Consider the following 13,848-nt stretch of genomic DNA (forward strand, 5'->3'; position numbering starts at 1 on the left):
TTTTGATGAGGCTGCCTGCCTGCAGTTAAATGTTGGCTTCCTAAGAAATACGCACTCTAGAGTGAATTGAGATAAAACCTCTTCACGGTGGCCACAATTACGGACTCTAAAGTCAGCATGCCCTACTTCAAATCCTGGTTTCACTGCTTCCCACCTTTATGTCTGTGAGAAAGTTAATAAACCTCTCTGTATCTCAGTTTCCACTGTGTAGTGAGGATAACTGCAGTGCCAACTCAGCTTACTGTGCAGTTTGAATGAGAGCATACGTGAAGTGCAAAGGATGCAGCCTATAAGGTAGTAAATGTTCAGTAGCTTTTAGGATGGGAAGTTCTTGGGGAATATGTGCCCTCAGAGCCACCACCTCATCAGAAAGTGCATCTGCCCCAAAAAGTACCTCACCACTAGAAAGTATGTTTGCAGGAACAACTTTTGCAGTGTATCTTTGGTGAATGGCATGGTGGAGGTGCACATTCTATCAGTAAGTTCTCCATTGCAAGCAGCCAACATTGTTTCCAGAAAGTATTGATGGGAAACATTTTCAAACATATTTCATGGTGTCTTAAGGTCAACATTAGCTGTTAAACTGAAGACAAGTTGACCTGGGGCTTTCCATTAAGACTGTAATGATCCAGAATTTCCCAATGTCCCCTGCTAAGTTTCTTAGGCATTGAAAAGAGCCACTGAAATTGACCTAAAGCCCCAGGTTTGTGACTGATCATCACCTCTTTCTTTGAGAGAGGCAGAGAGAGAGAGAATGTGTGTGTGCTGGGGGCAAGTTCATATGGGCAAAGGTGGGTAGGAGGCAAAGCAAACTCTCAGGACTGAGTTGGTGTCTTTGTTTTGATTAAGGGGGATGATAAGTGATAATAAGAAGTATCTTTTGGTAGCAGAGAAAAATGTGGAAAAATTCAAGTGTCATCAACTATTTACCAAATTTTGAAGCATCAGAAATCTGATTTTGAATGCATAGCCCAAATATTGTCTCATTTCTCCTAAAGAAATCAGATAGTAGGAATGTCCTTAGAGGTAGATATACATGGCTCTAGTGGCCCACAGAGAGGCCTGGGAATCCTGGTCTCTGTGTTTGAGAAGTAGAGAAACAGCCCAGTACCGCAGAGATGATTGAAAGGGAAGAAGTTTCTTGGGCCCCCAGCTTCTCTCCCTTCCACCCACCATCCATCCCCAACTGGAAGCACAGCAGAAAGACAATAGGAAGCTCATAGAAGAGGGAGTCCCGGCACCCAGGCCCAGAGCCCCAGAGGGAGTGCTCTGTGAGCCACTCCGGAGCCCCCACTGAACAGACCAGAACAGAACATTTCAGCGTCTCAGCCCGGACAGGTTCCATGGACTGAACGCGTGTGTCCTCTCCAACCTCACACACTGAAACACTAATCCTCAAGTTTGGTGTCATTTGGAGAGGGGGCCTCTGGGACATAATTAGGTCATGAGGGTGGAGCCCTTGTGATGGGATCAGCGCCCTGGTAAGGAGACAGGAGAGAGTTTGCGCCCTCTGCTTTCGGCCACGCGAGGACACCGGGGGAAGACAGCCGCCTGTAAGTACGTGGGCGCTCACCAGACACGGGGGCTGCAGGACCCTTGGTCTTGGGCTTCCAGAACTGTGCGGAATACGTTTCTACTGTTTAGGCGACCCAGGCTGTGGTACTTCTGTTGCAGCAGCCTGAACTCTCTGAGGAGATGGGTATTCCCACTCCATCCTCCTGGCCTTTCTTTAGGTGGGAGACGCTTGTTGACAATGTGAGACCAAATGATGGGGGACCCATTTGCACTGGTGTGGACTGAGCCTGGGTGAAGGGGGGAGCTAAGAGCTCCTCCAGTTGCCCAAGAGAAGGAGTAAGATAAGGAAGGAGATGGAACTTATCCTTTCAAAAGCTGAAACTATAATGATTCGACATTGGCCATTTAAAATTATTGCCATGTATTATTTTCATTAATTTATTGCTGCAACCATATAATCCATATAAATAACAGTAAATGCTAGTGTTTATCAAGCACATCAATGGCCCAGGCATGTACAGAGCTCTTTACACATCCTCTCATTCTTTTCACCTGCAATCCTTTAAAGCGAGGCTTACTGCGCCATTTCACAAATGAGGAAGCCACATCTGAGGAGCTGAGCGGCTGAACAGCCTGTCCAAAGGCACGATAACAAACAGCAGAACTGGGACGTGAAGCCATTGCTCCCTGACTCCGAATCAGGATATATAGGGACTAGTGTACTGTCCTCGCAACTGTTCTATAAGTCTAAAATCATTCCAAAAGAAAAAGGCTATTTAAAAAAAAAATTTTCTAAATTGCTTTACTATGCTACTTTTCCAAATAACTTAGCAGGGTTTTGTTTTGTTTACCTGCTAAATATCCTGAAAATTTTCAAAATACTGCATTCTGTTTTCACCTGGGGATCCTTCCAGCATGTATACTCCCCAAGTACTGTCTGGTACTTCTTCATGTAAAGCATTTAGAACAGAGCTTGCCACCCGGAGAGCCCCCAGTAAATGTTAGTTGTCTTCATCACCATCATCATTACCTTCAGAAATGGTGGTTTGTCACAGTGTAAGAATACTCCACCTGCACTAGACTAAATGACTCTAGAGTAGAGACCGTAGCAGCTGTGCAATAAAATTTTATAAAACACACGCATCCCCCGCTCAATTAGATCCTTCAGCAACGAATCTTCAAACCGACAGGCACTTGGTTCCTGTTTCTATTTCTGACTTGCCTTTGCCCTGGAGGAAGTGGGATGTTGCCAAAACGCTGTCGTCTCCGTGACTTCTAGCCACTTTGTAAGAGGAGAAGTCCCGTGGCTCCATCCAACTGATGCTTGGGGTAGGGATGCGATCAACTGAAAGCCACATATTGTTCATCCAGGGAAAAAGCTACAAATGGGAAGAACAAAATCAATGTGGCCACAGTTTGAAAGGGGTCAGATCATCTTTTCTTGCTGTCCTATTCAATGTCTCTTATGCCAAGTCCCAGTTTCCACCAAATGCCAACAACTATTTATAAACTCCTGGGATCTAGGAAGATCGAGAGCATAGTTCCAGAAGCCTGATGCATCAGGAAATACGGCTCTGGAAAACAAACATTTTCACTGTGGCCTTGCTGAGCTAGCATACTCTTGTGTTCTCTGAGAGAGCAGGTCCCACTGCACGAGTTTGCCCAAACAACTGGCGATTTCTGACTAGGGTACTGTTTTAAATATGCTCATTCTACATAATTGTAGAAAATACACTAAAACTCAGCACTATCCAGCAGAACCCACAGATTTTTTATTTCTGCACTGTTCAAGAAGGTAGAGTGGGGAAGGGCGATCACCAGAGCAACCTCAGTACTGGGTAAAACAATCTTGACTTTATTACATGGTGGCCACTGCTCAGAAGCATAATTGCAGAATTGCTAAGAATGGGAATCAGAGAGAGGGCTTGTGGTGGGGGAGTAGATGCATGCAGATGCAATCCCAGGTTTCTGTCTATGAAGCTACACACTTGGCATTGGTTTCCCTTTTCCCTCTCAAAGAGGAGGCTTGTTTTTAATTTATCTGTTTACAGAAAGTTAAACAATCCTTTGGAAATTACACCTTTGCAATCTTATTCCTCCAAATAATTATTTGTAAACTCATGTCTCATTAACAACTGTGCCTTTTCTGCCCCCTCAAAAGCCAATTGTTTAAAATGGAGATCTTGGTTCACAGTTAACAATGAAACTTGGATCAGGTATGAATCATGGCTCCAAGCCAGCTCTACTCCTGGGGCACCGAAAGAACACTAGCATCAAGGACAGACATCCGACCCGGACCCTGAGATTTCACACTAGAACTGGGATTGAGCAGACAGCGGGCAACAATTTCCTGGCACACAGAGCAGATGTTCAGACACCCAAGTTGCAGTTCTGAGAAGCTACACAAATGCCTCTCCACGGCCCCTCACCCTCCTGGCACCCTCGGCACCTGTTCATTCTCACACAGTGATGAGCCCAGATGCCGATTCTAACGTGTGTGGAACTCATCCTGCGGGGCTGGAGTCACTCAAGAAGAGAAATGGCAGAGCCTCGAGACCAAGCCCAGCTTCCCGCGCACAGGGGATATCCTGGCCCAGAGCTCAGCCCTGCTGGGACCTGCTCCGTCTGTCATGTGCGAATGAGCAGCCCCCTGGCCCCCTCGCCTGCCCTTGCAACCACCTCTCCATGCAAGCCAGCCATCAGGCTGGGATATCAGTGACCTGAGGGCCTTTTACCTTAAGCTTTGGCCTCACCATGCATGCTTTCGGCAGCATAGCTGTCTTCCTGAACAGTCACCGCGACTGGGGGTGATGAGGAGGCAAGATTTCCCTCTCAGACTGGTGGTAACTCAGTTTGTTGATTGAAAAGTAACAAGAGAGGCAGCTCTGCCTTGGAGAGCCTCAGAGGCTGGCGATGAAATGCTGTCAAAGGTGAGCAGGCAGCATACCTGTCTGATGAATGGTGACAGTCCTGACTGCCAGGAAGTGTGGGCGTGGTTGCTGGAAAAGCCACTTCTTTTTTTTTTTGTGAGTGGGAGTTCAGAGGCAACTCCCTCCAGAGCTGGTATGGTCCTGCTGGAGTAGGGATGTGCAAGAACAGGGTGATGGAGAGCATGTGTGTGTGACGGTGTGTGTGTGCAAACGTAACGGGTTTCCATCAATGAAGCTGCGAATTGATTTTCCTTTTTTGAAAAAAAATAGCTTTATTGAGGTATAAACGATGTACAAAGAACGGCACATATTTAATGCGTACCGTGTGTATGGCAGTGTGTGTGTGAAAACATAATGGGTTTCCATCAATGAAGCTGAGAACTGATTTTCCTTTTCTGAAAAAAAAATAGCTCTACTGAGGTATAAATGATTACAAAGAATGGCACATATTTAATGAGTACAATTTGGTGAGTTTGGACACATGCAAACACTTGTGATACCATCTCCTCAATTAAGGTAAGAGACATCTGACACCTCCCAAAGTTTCCTGGTGTCCCTTAGGCTTTTTTATTGCTGTTTTGTTTTCTATTGGAAACACACTTGGCATGAAATCTACCCTCTGAACAGATTTTTAAACCCACAATACCATATTGCTAACTATAGGCACTATGTGGTAGAGCAGATCTTTAAAATTTTTTCATTTCACATAATGAGACTTTATGTCCACTGAACAACATCTTCCCATTTAGAACTGATTTTCCTACACCTAAATCTCTATCGTACAAGGAGTTACAAGAGGTTTGCAATTTTCTTCCATGAAGCAGTGTGATGTAGCAGTGGTTTTCTAACATTTTTTAGAGTAATAGAGCCTCTTTTTTTCCTACACCTGAACCCCAAGTTACAAAATGATCAAAGCCAAGCTGCTCCGGCTGCAGTGTGTGCTGCCCTGAGACCCAAACCCTCTACAGATGCTTCTGTCTGTGGCCAGGAAGGCCCCAGAGCCACCCCCACGGAGGCCCCAAAGCTCCCCAGGACAAACTTTAACTAACCTGTGGGCCAGCAGGAAGAGCAGACCTAGGTTTGATCCTGACCTTTGCTGTGAGCCGCCTGGGGTGTGAGCGTGCACCCTGGCTCACTGGCTTGGACGTGGCTACTCTCAGGTTAGTTGGAGCTGCCACAGTTCAGGCCTTGGCTTGTCATGTTGCCCCATTAAACCCAGAACCTGTTCCCCGGGCTTCTGCCCGAAGAAGGGGACATGTCAGGAACTGTCATCTCAGGGCTTGTCCTTGGGATTTCAAATAAGACCAGCTCTAGGGCAGGGCCCACGGAATGCTGCGGCCTATGTTACCACCCCTTTGGCCGCTTCAGCTGTTGCTCTAAGTTTTAACTGAAGGGGCAATCACCGTACCCCTCTATACAGCGGTCATCGGGAGCATCTTGAAGTTCTTTACCTCTGGTCTATTCCACTGCAGCCCTTTTAGCAATGGTGTTGTTTTACATTCCAAACTGGACAAAACTTGGTGAGGCGAGCAAACTCCCTTCAGCCAAGGAAAGGACACCCCTGGGGGATGGGAGCACCTGCCCACTCCCCTGGGATGACCTCACTTCACAGCTGCCTTTACACACAAATGCTTGTCCTCTTCCGCGCCAGCCTCCTGGGCCCCAAACTTTTCTCTTAAGGAGGGAATTGAATTTGATTTTGTTCTTCTGCCTAATTCCTGCTTTATCACTCCACAGCCTAAATTTAGTTCCACACACCATCTTTGTAGGACAGATTTCCAACGCGCCATCCGAAGCAGAAGTATGAGTGGGAGGCACTGGGAGAGGGGCGGGGGAGGGGGAGAAACAGAGCTGGATTCCGACAGGCCCAGGCTCCCTCAGGCGCAGAGCAGACCCGGGTGCCCCGGGGTCACTTGGCTGGGCTGAAGGGAGGCACAAGGCTGCCTGCAAAGCGATGCTAATCAGCCCTTCCCTTCGTGCAGCCATCCAGCAGTGTGGCGTGTTGGCACAACGCACGGTACTTGTTAACCACTCCAGGAAAAGAAAGAGCCACTCGCTCTGATTAGCTGTCAGAACTAATTTTCAGCCATGTTATTAAATGGTAAAGAGGAAAACGGAAATTCAAGGAAACTGTGCTTAAGGCCAGTGCCTAATCAGGTTGTTTCCCCTTCATCTGTTTCATACAAAAGCTGCCTGGAATCACTGGTGTGAGCCATTAGGTTCCTCTCTGCAAGTGTTAATTAAATGTGATATTTTAAAATATACACTCCCCTCTCCAGGTAGAGCAAACCGAGCCCTTTGTGATGTGCTCACTGCCCATGGGTCCCCCTCATCGCCTTGCACTTTCCCTTCCCCTGTTGGGCCCCAACTCCAGCAGCAATAAGTATAGAGTAATTATTTCTGCCAGAAATGTTCCCCCTGAAAAGGGCTTGCCTTACTTTGGTTGTGTGTTTGTGTGTGCTTGAAAGGAAGTCATGTTAGAATACCAGGCCTCTTTGTTTTCCCTCTTTGAATACCCACTGGTTCTCCAAGATGTCATTGGCAAACAACACCATTTGCTTTTGTTCCCTTTACAAATATTTCCCACTTGCGCCCTATTTCTTACTTCTAACTGCTGAGTGTCTCGCTAGGGGAAGCAACTGTTCCAGAGTAGTCGACTGAATGAACACAGCCTGTGCGGTTTTGATTTAGGAAATATTTACTAAACTTTGGGTCTGAAACACCTCAGAATCTGGAGCAACATACAGTCTCTTGTGGCCTTGAAGGCAACTCAAATGATAGGTATGTGCATGTAAAATAAGAGCTGGGGGCAGATGGCAGACTTGGAAAACCCAATTAATTAGTCTGTGACATTAGTCCCAATCATGCAATTATCCACTCAACAGTTGCTGACTGCCTACTATGCGTTTGCTACACTGTGCAAGTTGGGAGCCAACTTTGTGTTCACAATACGAAATGAATAGATTTTGCATTATGTCAACAGACAAGTCACATTTTTGTCTCTTACTCCAATAAAGCTGCCAGGTAGTGCTGAGCACCCAGCTCTGTTTTTGCTAGAGCTCACTGTAACAGTATCTTTGAAAAGGTTCCTTCTGTCCAGGTTAGGGTCATTCCACAATTTCTGATCTACGTTAAGCTGTGGCAGCAAGGAGCTAGGTGACTGGGAGTCACACGTCTGAACAGCATCCTCAGGATCCTGCCTTCTTCAGCCAAGCCTCCCCCACTCCCCAGGGAGCTGCCAGTTTTAATCAGACCATGCAACCATGCTACCATGACTCACTCCCCGGGGAGAGTGATCCGTCCATCACCCCAACCTGGGTGCAACCAGCCGTTCCTTTTTAAAGCATTCTAACAAGTCAAGTGGTGATTCCTTAGTTTATTCCCATTAAGCTCTTGATAAGTTTAGGCAAACTACTCAGGACTCTCAGAAGTGTGTGCCTAGGTAGACTTTTGGGAGCTCCATCCTAATGGGATTCTCATTCCAAGCACGCATCTAAGTAATCAAGACTTGGGGGGAAGTGCTGAAGGGCAAGCTTTTCCCATGCAGCCCACCATGCCTAGTGTAGTGCTGGCAGTGGAGGACAGAGGATGTTTGCTATAGGGTAACATGCTGTAGGGATGCTCCCCTAGCTGGCAGTGCCAACTGATTCTGTCACTCCAGGAGTGATGAGTGACTCTGGTCCTTCTCTGGTCAGGAATGTGTTTGATCCATTGAATAGGAATGTACCTCTAAAACAGGGGGACTATCAACATCTCAGATATCCCACCCTTTATATTCTTAAAGTGATATCATAATATTTCTCCTCCCATTTTAAACAGTTCGAGTGCCATGCAAGATGACTTTTAAAAGGTACTATGGTAGATTATGCTTTCAAAGGTGTCTACAATGCTCTCTCTCATTCTACTGCTCTTTTGTGCTATGATCTCTCTCATAAACAGGTGGCACCTGTTCCCTGTTCCCCTCCTTGGATCTAGGCTGGCCCAGTGACCTCGTTTGACTCTTATCATGCTGCAGAATTACCCAGTGTTCCCCCAAGGCGAGGTCTTAACTTTTTCTTGCCTTTACTTTTTGGAAGGCTTCTTGGAAGTGAGTGAATCACCGTACTGTTAAGAAGCCCAGGTAAACACACGGACAGGCCCAGATGGAGGGAACGGGAGCCCCGAGTCCAGCTGAGCTCCCAGGCAGCCACAGCGTCAGCTACCGGACATGGGACTGAGGCCCCTTTGAACCTCGAAGCTGCCCCAGCACCCCAGCCAACACCATGCGAAGGGGAACCTCCCAAACTGTGAGAAATAGTGAATCACCTTATCTTTATAACCCACCAAGTATGGGGGGTGATGGGTTACATAACAGTAGCTAAAATAGGTCCTTTAAGAGCCTAGGACCCCCACCCCAGATTACATGTGCATGCACATTTGCATCTGTCTGTGTGCGTGTATGTCCTGGTGCTTTCAAAAATTCTGTTCTCATGTGCTGCATTTGTCTAATCTGTTATGTGTACCACTGACTTGATAATTTCTAGTAAATCACACAGCTTGTGTAGGGAGAGAAATATCATTCATTGTGAGGTTGAAACCTGCCTCTTAAATCATCTCTTCTGCTCTACTTTTACACTGCTTCAAGAGTGATCTTACTAAAATACAGATCAAATCGTATCAGTCCCTGTTATAAAACAGCTAAATGTTTCACACTAACTGCATTATAAACTCTTTACCTCAACAAATGCTTTAATTATTGAATCAAAGTTCAATTTTCCAATACAAAATTGTTGTTTAGAGATTTGCTAGAACAAAATAATCATCAATGAGGAGATCTTGGGTTGCTGGTCCCAGAAACAGAACTAGAAATCAAAAGCCAGAAGAGAAAATTAATCTTCAGGTCAACATAAAAGACTTGGAATCTTGTAACTTCACAAGTCACAAGTGGATTAGGTCACAGTAGATTAGGGTTCGTAGAGGCCAAGTTGGACTAGAGTCTACACATTTTGTGGTTAGAGGTGGTATATTTGTTTTAGTACAGAAAAAGGTGAAATAATACACGTGGGGCTCAAACTTACATACGACTCATCAAATTAAACATCCACAGTATGAAAAGGATGATGCTAAAAATCATCACACACATGTCTTCTAACAATACAGAGTTTTCCAAGTGGCCTGAATCCCGCTGTGAATCCCAAATGTGGCAGCCTGAGAAGACTCACCTCTGGGCCCTAAGCTAGGTCTCACTGGGCCCAGGGTGGTGAAGATGGGAATTAGAAACAGGAGTCATTTCATCATGAAGAGTCTGGATTTCTGATTCCCAGTGGCCAAAACACACAGTTTAAGCTTGGAGACTAAAATCTTTTCCCAAAGTCCTTACATATGTGAATGGAACCCAGAGCTTTGAATCAACCACCCCAAGATTTCAAGAATATGGATGAGCAGAAATGTTGATTGATGGAATTCCTGGCCTTGGACGCAGATGATGGTAGGGGTGTGAGATGCATTTTAAAGAATTGGAATTTCCCAGTTTCTCAAATCATGTCATTTGGTCTCCTGACTTCCATGGGAAATTGGGAAGGCGAAAAGAATCTGTAAATATTTTTGTTTGGCTAATAACATCTTAAAGAGAGGCCCTAACTGGCCTTTTCAACCCTCTTTTAATGGGCAGGGGGAAAAGTATGAGACAGCTTTCTTTCCTGCTCCCCTAGGGGTCTTTGTGGCCCTCTGCTCCCAACTGCTCCCCATAAACTGCGATTACTAGTTATCTTTTGTTCAAGCAAAAATTAATATTGCTTGTTGATGAATATCTCCAATACTGTTCAAGCTAAATGGGCCTTCTCGGGCTAAATAGAGACCAACTAGCACTCTGACATTAACAGGAGCTATGAACACATTTTCATTAGGGACCTTCAAAAAGATTCACATGAAAACAATGCCTTTACTCCCAAGAGGTATTGAGATCCATCTGTCCCATAGGAGTTGCGATTCTGTTGCACTAGAAATGGAAGAGCTAGAGGGATTTAAATTTGGGGATTAACTACAAATGAATAGTACAAAATAAGAGTGAGCTTGCATAATAGTCCTCCCAGGGACACATCCATTGCCTGAGGTCACTCTGCATTTGGGGCCTCAGCTGAAATTCCCCTTGGCTGGAGTACTTCTCCCCCTTCAATGCACGTACACAAAACCTGGGATCTAGATAAAATGCAGGTTCAGTAGGTCTGGCGGAGGGGGTGGCTAAGATTCTGCATGTCTACTGAACTGCCAGATGACGCTGGTGTTGCTGGTCCGTGGAACATGCTTTGAGTCCTCCACTGCCAATGCGCCAAAAGGGAGGGGCCGGTCCAAGTTCTACCCAACTTCGTACAAGTTACTTAACCTCATTAAAATTCTGATTTTTCTTCTATAAGATGACAAGTAATATCTTCCCTGAACTATTGTTTTAAGAGTTCAGAGCGATAACCAGTAAAGCACTTTATAAGTCTACACTGGGTGGTGATCTTGAGGGTTGCAGATTCTCCACCGAGCGTGCTTGGGTAGCTGTGGGCTTTTCACAGCAGAGCTGAGAAGGGGGAGGTGGGGGGAGCCCAGGTTCTCAGTGACTGACAGTCCCCGTGGCGTGGCTGCTCCCCCTGGTCTGAGTAGAGAGGAAAGCCAAACTCGTCCCGGTGACACCACCAGGGTCAGTGGAGACCTCGGCCCCTGGGGAGTGCGCGGATGGGCGTGTCCCCTCCTCATTTCTCAAGGAGAGCCAATCACATGCGTTTCCCTTCTGACTCTATTTCTTATTTAAAAGAATGGATGGAAAATACAAAATGCCTCTTTTACTGAGATATATGACCAATGATTTATTGGACAGATGGAGGAATTCTCTCCTAGGATTAGAAGTGGTAACTCAGGTCAAAGGCCTTTGAAATGTCTGATGCTCATTATAGTTCCAAGGCTCTATTATCGTGGAGTTTTATTATTGAAAACGACCTCCTAGGCCACATGATGATCGTGTTGAATTGGTCAACATCTTATAATTCATCCACGTGGAAGTGGCTTGCGTGGGTCCTGCCTGGTTAAGTGGGGTTATAGCTAAGCGTGAGGACTATCAAAGAGAGAAACTGCTTGGAAAAAGGCCAGACAACAATCACATTCCCTTAAATAATTATCAAACTTCGAAACCAAATTCAGATTAAGCCCTTACGATGTTCTGTAAAGTTTCTCCAAATCCTTTTTTACCTTGGTCTTCAGCCAGAAACGGGTGCAGATGCCTCAGCTACCTCACAAGGAAAACCTGTCCTCACAAGTTTTATCCCACCGTTTGGCAGGGAAACAGGCAAGGGCAGAGGCTGAGAACTTTCCCATAGATCCAGGAAGTTTGGGAATTCAGCCATCTTGACCTGCTGACCACCACTGAAAAGAAACTTAGGCAAACTCTGAGGTCCAGGATCTAAGATTTCCCTAATCAGGAAAGGAGAAAACCCTACAGGATCTAGCTTTCTCTTTGGGAAATTCCATAGATTGTCACAAAGACAGGCCATTTCAGAGCTCAGGGTAGCGAGGAGCTCAAGGTGGCCATGCCCTTCCCCCCTCATCGCTCCCTCACCCCTCTCCTTCTAACCTTCACTGGCTCTGAGCAAGTTCCCTCGGGGTCTGTAACCCCGGGACAATGTCAAACTGGTGCTAGAAGGGAGGAGGAGGAGGACAGAATGGGGAGTAGGAAGAGGAATTACTTTTGTTGGAGCATTTTTGAAGTCCAACAGAAATATGAGATGGGCTCATTCTAATTAAAGAATAAACAATGAAGATCATAGGATATGAACTGGGAATCTATTGAGAATGTCTTCACATTACTCACAAGTTAATAATTCCCCCAAGAGTGGGAGTTCCTTGAGGATGTTTGCAATTTGTTTTTAAGCCTCTTAGAGCTTTAGAATAACACTTGCAGTTTCTCTTTTACTATTTTCACGGTATTCAAACACTTCAAACCCAGCATTTTTGAGCTCACCCACTTTCAAAGAGGTAGACAAATTAGAAACATATAGAGACTTCTCAAAGTCATTACAGAGCTTATTTGGAACATGTGAATTATATCTATATGTATATGTATATTCAATACTGTGTGATCTTCATGGGACACAGTATGTCGATTCCATTGCAAATTTGAAATGGTAGCACATTTACTGTATATAATCTACAGCATTGTCCTCAAGCTATCACCATGGCTTACGTTAAGTCACTTTTCATAACTGATGGTGTTGAACATATAAGTCAAGGGAAATTTTCTGAGAACCTTTTAGGTAGATGCCACTGCACTTGAACTGGTTGGGAAATATGCCATCAGAAGATGTTGCCCTCCCTGTCTGCTGGAGGAGCCTTCTGGAAATTTATAAAGGGAGAGAAAAATCAGTCATGTATTTGGCTCTCATTCAAATATTCCCATGTTCCCAGGTTACTCAAAGGGAACATAAACCATGGGACTTGCTTACCATTTGTGGATATCACAGATAATTTTATTCCAAGTGCTATTAGGCCTAATGGGCACACAAAGATGAGCATGTGACGTGATGAAACGAATCTAAATCAATGAAGTCTAGTAAAGCAAGGCACATAGTAAGAGCATAACAAATGTTAGCTCTTACCGTCATCATCATCCTTATCATCCTTATCACTACTTTTGTCACAGACCTCTACACCTAGTAGGATAAATGTCATGCACATTATTCTAATAGAAGGCAGACAGCATACAGATTATATTGCTGGTACAGCTAAAATTCTGTGGGAATCCAAGGAAAGGAAAAATAATTTCAGACTGGGGACATGAGTTTAAGACATGTACTAGTGAGGAGCTCAATACTCTCCTCCCCTCAGTATCATGTGTCTGGGAAGGCCATAAAGTAAGGTTTTTGCAAGAAGTCTGGTAATTTGCCTTTCAGCACAGAACCCCAAGTGTTCCTGGCTTCCTTAAGAATATATGGCGGCTCTGTGCACCATTAATTGATTCCAGTCCTTCTACAATGCATTCATATCTTTAATCATATGATCACTGGATGAGGGGTTCTTGCTGCTTGCCAAACATCTTTAGGTGGTCACTCTATTTTTAGCCTCATAATTTTACAAATTTTCATGGTATTTTTTTTATCAGCCTTTCTGTAATCTGAATAAATTCTAGTATGTCAATTGTTTTTCCTAAAAGAATGCATCCCATTGCTTACTCTTTGAAATGCCTTCCTGCAGGTCTCTAGCGTCCTCAGGCATCATTTTTAAGGTAGGACAAAAGAATGGCAGACAGAATTCTTCAGATAGATCCTGGTTGGGCTCAAGAATGTGATGCTGTTTCAATCCTATGACTAAAAACCAACCCCACGTTAGCATGAGCTAGGGGACCATCTTTAGTTGATAGGGAACTGAATGTGTCATAGGTCATGGAGCA

The sequence above is a fragment of the Manis pentadactyla genome, chromosome 16 (assembly GCF_030020395.1).
Source record: "Manis pentadactyla isolate mManPen7 chromosome 16, mManPen7.hap1, whole genome shotgun sequence".
Classification (NCBI taxonomy): Eukaryota; Metazoa; Chordata; class Mammalia; order Pholidota; family Manidae; genus Manis; species Manis pentadactyla.